The sequence below is a fragment of the Erpetoichthys calabaricus genome, chromosome 8, assembly GCF_900747795.2.
Source record: "Erpetoichthys calabaricus chromosome 8, fErpCal1.3, whole genome shotgun sequence".
In the NCBI taxonomy this organism is placed as follows: Eukaryota; Metazoa; Chordata; class Cladistia; order Polypteriformes; family Polypteridae; genus Erpetoichthys; species Erpetoichthys calabaricus.
The window spans coordinates 84,223,521-84,229,156 of NC_041401.2; positions in this window are offsets into that span (position 1 = coordinate 84,223,521).

Here is a 5,636-nt window from a genome sequence, read left to right on the forward strand (position 1 = left end):
CAAGTTCAGTGGTTATGAATTTGATGTAAATTTTGACTTTTGATCCTACACCAGAGATCTAGCCCCCTACAGACATCTATCAGAGAATAAAAAATGGAAAATTGTTATTACAATTGAGAATATTTTTATATTTTACTTTAAATATTTAAATTGAAGCACACATTTTAATACTGCAAATATGTGACACAACTAATACTTCTACCTAAGGAAGTAAATCATTACATTTATTATTAACACCACGAATTAGGGTGGCTTTCACTAATTTAGACATTTTTAAAACTGAATACATATTTAAAGAAATATAAAATTTATATATAATACTTTGTGTTATGATAGGTATATCTTGAAAAAGATATAAACCCACTTAAATAATAAGCTATTATTTTTATTTCAGGCAATTCATTAAAATGTACATTCACATTTTTCATTCCAACTGTTACAATATGTATAAAGTCTCCTATTATGGCGAAAAAAAATGACACCTTTAGGGTTTGGATTAAATTGGCCAATACAGTCTACATAAAGTGTCCTGTTTGTGAGTCACATCATATTAAAACAGCGAAACGTATTATAGATTTTCAGAGTATTCAGAAAGATAAAACATGAGAACATATGGAAGACACACTTTAATTTACAACTGTTTAATGAACACTTGTTTTTCTCACAAACTGTGGCGTTTTGATAGCACTGTTTAGAACATTAGATCAGTCTTGACAAGGACTGGCCATTCAGCTCAACAAAGCTCACCAGTCCTATGTACTTCATTCTTTAAAAATAATATTTACTAGTTTTTGAAAGTCCCTAAAGTCCTACCTCACAACTTGACTTGGTTCTCTGTGTAAAAAAAAAAGTCCTAATGTTTGTGCGACATTTACCCTTACCAAGTTTTCAACTGTGTCCACATGTTCTTGATGAACTCAATTTAAAATAGAAGTCTCAGTTTACTGTGTTAATTCCCTTCATAATTTTAAACACTTCAGTCGTGTCTGTTTTTATTCTCCTTTTGCTAAAATTAAAAAGGCTCAGCTCTTTTAATCTTTCCTCATAATTCATGCCCTGTAGCACTGGAATCAGTCTAGTTGCTCTTATCTGGACTTTTTCTAGTGCTGCTATGTCCTTTTTGTAGCCTGAAGACTAAAACTGCACACAGTACTCCAGATGAGGCCTCACCAGTGCATTATAAAGCTTGAGCATAACCTCCTAGGACTTGTACTCTACACATCATGGTGCTATATAACCTGATATTCTGTTAGCTTTCTTAATGTTTCTGAACACTGTCTGGCAGTTGATAATGTCAGGTTCACTGCGACTCGTAAATCCTTCTCATAAGGTGTACTTTTGATTTTCAGACCTCCCATTATGCATTCAAACCTAACATTTTTACTTCTTTTGTGTAATATTTTATATTTACTTACATTAAGTTTCATCTCCCACAAATCTGCCCAAGCCTGTATGCTGTCCAAATCCCTCTGTAATTTAATTAATGTAATGCCAAGACATTTTTTGTATTTGGTTAGAATTTTAGAATCACATTTACTGTTGTTATGATTTCACCTTTACATTACTCCACACATAATGAACACAATGTAAGTTTGTGGTTTCTGCCGTTATATTTCCTGCATTGTACATACGTGGTGCTGTCTGTTTGAGATGAGCAGACCTGGCATCTTTTTTTCCTTATCGCCATTACCTGTACTGGTGCCCACTGGATCCATTTCTTTTGGATTCCCTGTGGGTTTGGAAACACCAGCTTGTACTTTTATCATGATAGTTGCAGCTGCTGGGGATCAAGGTACCATACTTCTCCTCTGGAGTGATAAGTGCTTTGCCAAGCCCCTCCAGGAAGATCTGACGTTGGTGTAATTTGCTCTTATTCCTCTGCTGGTTGATTTCAATCCACAGGATATATGCATTGTAAGCAGACATATCTAAAATATTGAAATAAAAAATAACCAAAGGACAATAGTCAGTCATGTGGTGGCAGCTGTATGTAGCTGTAACTCTGTCCAAGTTGTCATCTCCTTATTTAGCAGATTTGTAGTTCAGGATAACTTGTAGTTTCATGCCCATTATTCCACTCAGACATGCATCTTGGTGTATTTTGTCATTATCAGAACATTCTTATTTTTTTAGCACAATATGAAACAATGCTTGATTTTAGTATTGTATGTTATGTTAGCAAAAGGTGGTGACTTAGTGCAGTGGGCAAAAAACACATCTCTTAACTGAGGGAGTGGATTACGTCAACATCCCTGTCTGTATCATACAGTACAGTCGAATCAGCTGTTCCCCTACTCATCAAGAACACTTCTTTTCACGTGAGTCTGACAACCAAATTACCCCCCTCAACGATCCTCAAAGACCCAGGCAGATGTTTTTGTTCTGGGGTCTGGTGTCCTTTCTCTGTACCTTAAACTGTAGGAGCCAAAATGACCAAAAAAATTATCTTTGTATAAAACTCTGTACAGACTCCCTGAAACACGTTACAGTTACCACACTTCACATGTAAGATCATGACCATAAATGACAAAAAATTAAACAATTTAAGGGAGAAAAATTGACAGTAACTTGTATTTTAGACAAGTTAATGGAAATTGGCCAAATTGACCTGTAACAAAACAGGAGGATTAAGAATGTTTATTCTCAATTTAAAACAATGTAGGGTTTGTCAGTGGCTCAGTAGTGTTAGCTCTGCCATTTTATAAGTCCAGGTCCAGAGTGTGAAACCTGCACCCTGTCACATGTCTATAGTTACACTGTTAATGTTCTCCCTGTGTCCTCCTCCAACATCCCCCAAGATGTGTGCTAAGTTAATTGGCAGCTCTAAAGTGGTCCTGTGTAGTTGAGTGTGTCAGAGGATCCAGTGGTAGATGGCAGTTCTGTTCAGTGCTATTTCCTGAATCCGAGGTTCGACTATCTGATGGACCCTCCTCTCCAGGACCCCGAACAGACTTTTCCAGGGAGGCTGAGGAGTGTGATCCCTCTGTAGTTGGAACACACCCTCCGGTCCCCCTTCTTAAAGAGGGGGACCACTACCCCGGTCTGCCAATCCAGAAGCACTGTCCCCGATGTCCATGTCATGTTGCAGAGGTGTGTCAACCAAGACAGTCCTACAACATCCAGAGCCTTGAGGAACTCCAGGCATATCTCATCCACCCCCGGGGCCCTGCCACCAAGGAGTTTTTGACCACCTTGGTGACCTCAGTCCCAGAGATGGGAGAGCCCACCTCCAAGTCCCTATGGCTCTGCTTCCTCATTGGAAGGCATGTTAGTGGGATTGAGGAAGTCTTCGAAGTACTCCCCCCACTGATCCACAACGTCCCGAGTCAAGGTCAGCAGCGCACCATCCCCACCATATACAGTGTTGACATTGCACTGCTTCCCCATCCTGATACGCCGGATGGTGGACCAGAATCTCCTCAAAGCCATCCAAAAGTCGTTCTCCATGGCCTCCCCAAACTCCTCCCACGCCCGAGTTTTTGCCTCAGTAACCACCAAAGCCTGCCGGTACCTTGTAGCTGCCTCCAGAGTCCCACAGGACAAAAGGGTCCTGTAGGACTCCTTCTTCAGCTTGACGGCATCCCTCACCACAGGTGTCCACCAACGGGTTCTGGGATTACCGCCACAACAGGCACCGACCACCTTACGGCCACAGCTCCAATCATCTGCCTCAACAATAGAGGCACAGAACGTGGCCCATTCGGTCTCAATGTCCCCCACCTCCCTCGGGATGTGGTCGAAGTTCTGCCGGAGGTGGGAGTTGAAGCTACTTCTGACAGGGGACTCTGCCAGACGTTCCCAGCAGACCCTCACAACACGTTTGGGCCTACCAGGCCTGACCTGCATCCTCCCCCACCATCGAAGCCTACTCACCACCAGGTGGTGATCAGTTGACAGCTCCGCCCCTCTCCTTACCCGAGTGTCCAAGACATGTGGCCACAAGTCCAACGACACGACTACAAAGTCGATAATGGAACTGAGGCCAAGGGTGCCCTGGTGCCAAGTGCACATATGAACATGCTTGAACATGGTGTTCGTTATGGACAATCCATGATGAGCACAGAAGTCCAATAACAAAACACAGCTCAGGTTCAGATCGAGGGGGCCATTCCTCCCAATCACGCCCTTCCAGGTCTCACTGTCATTGCCCACGTGAGCATTGAAGTCTCCCGGCAGAACGAGGGAGTCCCCAGAAGGTATGCCCTCTAGCACCTACTCTAGGGACTCCAAACAGGGCGGGTACTCCAAACTGCTGCTTGGCGCATACACACAAACAACAGTTAGGGTCCGTCCCCCCACCTGAAGGCGGAGGGAGGCAACCCTCTTGTTCACTGGGGTAAACCCCAATGAACAGGCTCCAAGTCGGGGGGCAATAAGTATGCACAGAGTCCAGCTCCTCTCAAGGAGATTGGTTCCAGAGTCCAAGCTATGCGTCGAGATGAGCCCAACTATATCTAGCCAGAACCTCCTGACCTCGCGCACTAGCTCTGGATCCTTCCCCTTCAGAGAGGTGACATTCCACGTCCCAAGAGCTAGCTTCTGTAGCCTTCGGCCACCACCCAATTTACACTGCACCCGACCTCCTTGGCCCCTCCCATAGGTGGTGAGCCCATGGGAAGGGGGACCCACGGTGCCTCTTCGGGCTGTACCCGGCCGAGCCCCATGGGTGCAGGCCCGGCCACCAGGCGCTCGCCATTAAGCCCCACCTCCAGGCCTGGCTCCAGAGGGGGCCCCGGTGACCCACGTCCCAATTTTTTGTTCTTCATAGGAGGTTTGGAGAACCGCTCTTTGTATCATTCCTCACCTAGGACCAGTTTGCCTTGGGTGGCCCTACTAGGAGCATAAAGTCCCGGACAACAGAGCTCCTAGGATCATTGGGACGCGCAAACCCCTCCTCCACGATAAGGTGGCGGTTCGAGGAGGAGTCCCTAATCCCATCCCATCCAATTTATGATCTTTATTGTTTTATGATATACAGTACAGGTATATGTAAAAGAGCAAGGAAATTCTTAAATCCGCATAGCTGTGTTTTTTCTCTGTATAACATCCCAACTGGGTGAGGTGCAGTCTGTTAAACACCAGCCCGAGAAAGACAGTGGCAGAGGAATAGAGAATTTAAATTTCTGGATCAATGCATTCTCAATCAAGTTAAAGCAAAACATGTTATATTAGTCAGCTATAGTTCAAATACAAATTAATTATTAAAAGCTTGCCTGTATTTTTTTATTTCTTAAAAGTAGCTTAAAAACTACTGATATTTTATCATTATAATGCTTTCTGTTTTTCTTGCAGTGGCCTGACCTTGCTTTTTACTTGCTTGGATAAACTTCATTATGAGTTAATGAAAAGTTATGAGAAAATTAAGCAGGCCATTGTTTTACAAATGGTGCTGCTGAAAACTTCAGCCTCGGGAGATACTGGCACATAAGCAACTATTCATTTGAGCTGTCCGATATCTGGAGTGTGAATCCCCCCAGTTTCGTGCGAATTGATCAACGAGTACGTTTGGGACACCTGCACAGGATATGAAGTAGTGACGGACATGGTGGGCTTGGACATTGGGTAATGGTGGGAAGGACTCAAAAAAGGGTGCGTATTTTGCATAAATGATAAGAAATGTAATATAAACTGATGCA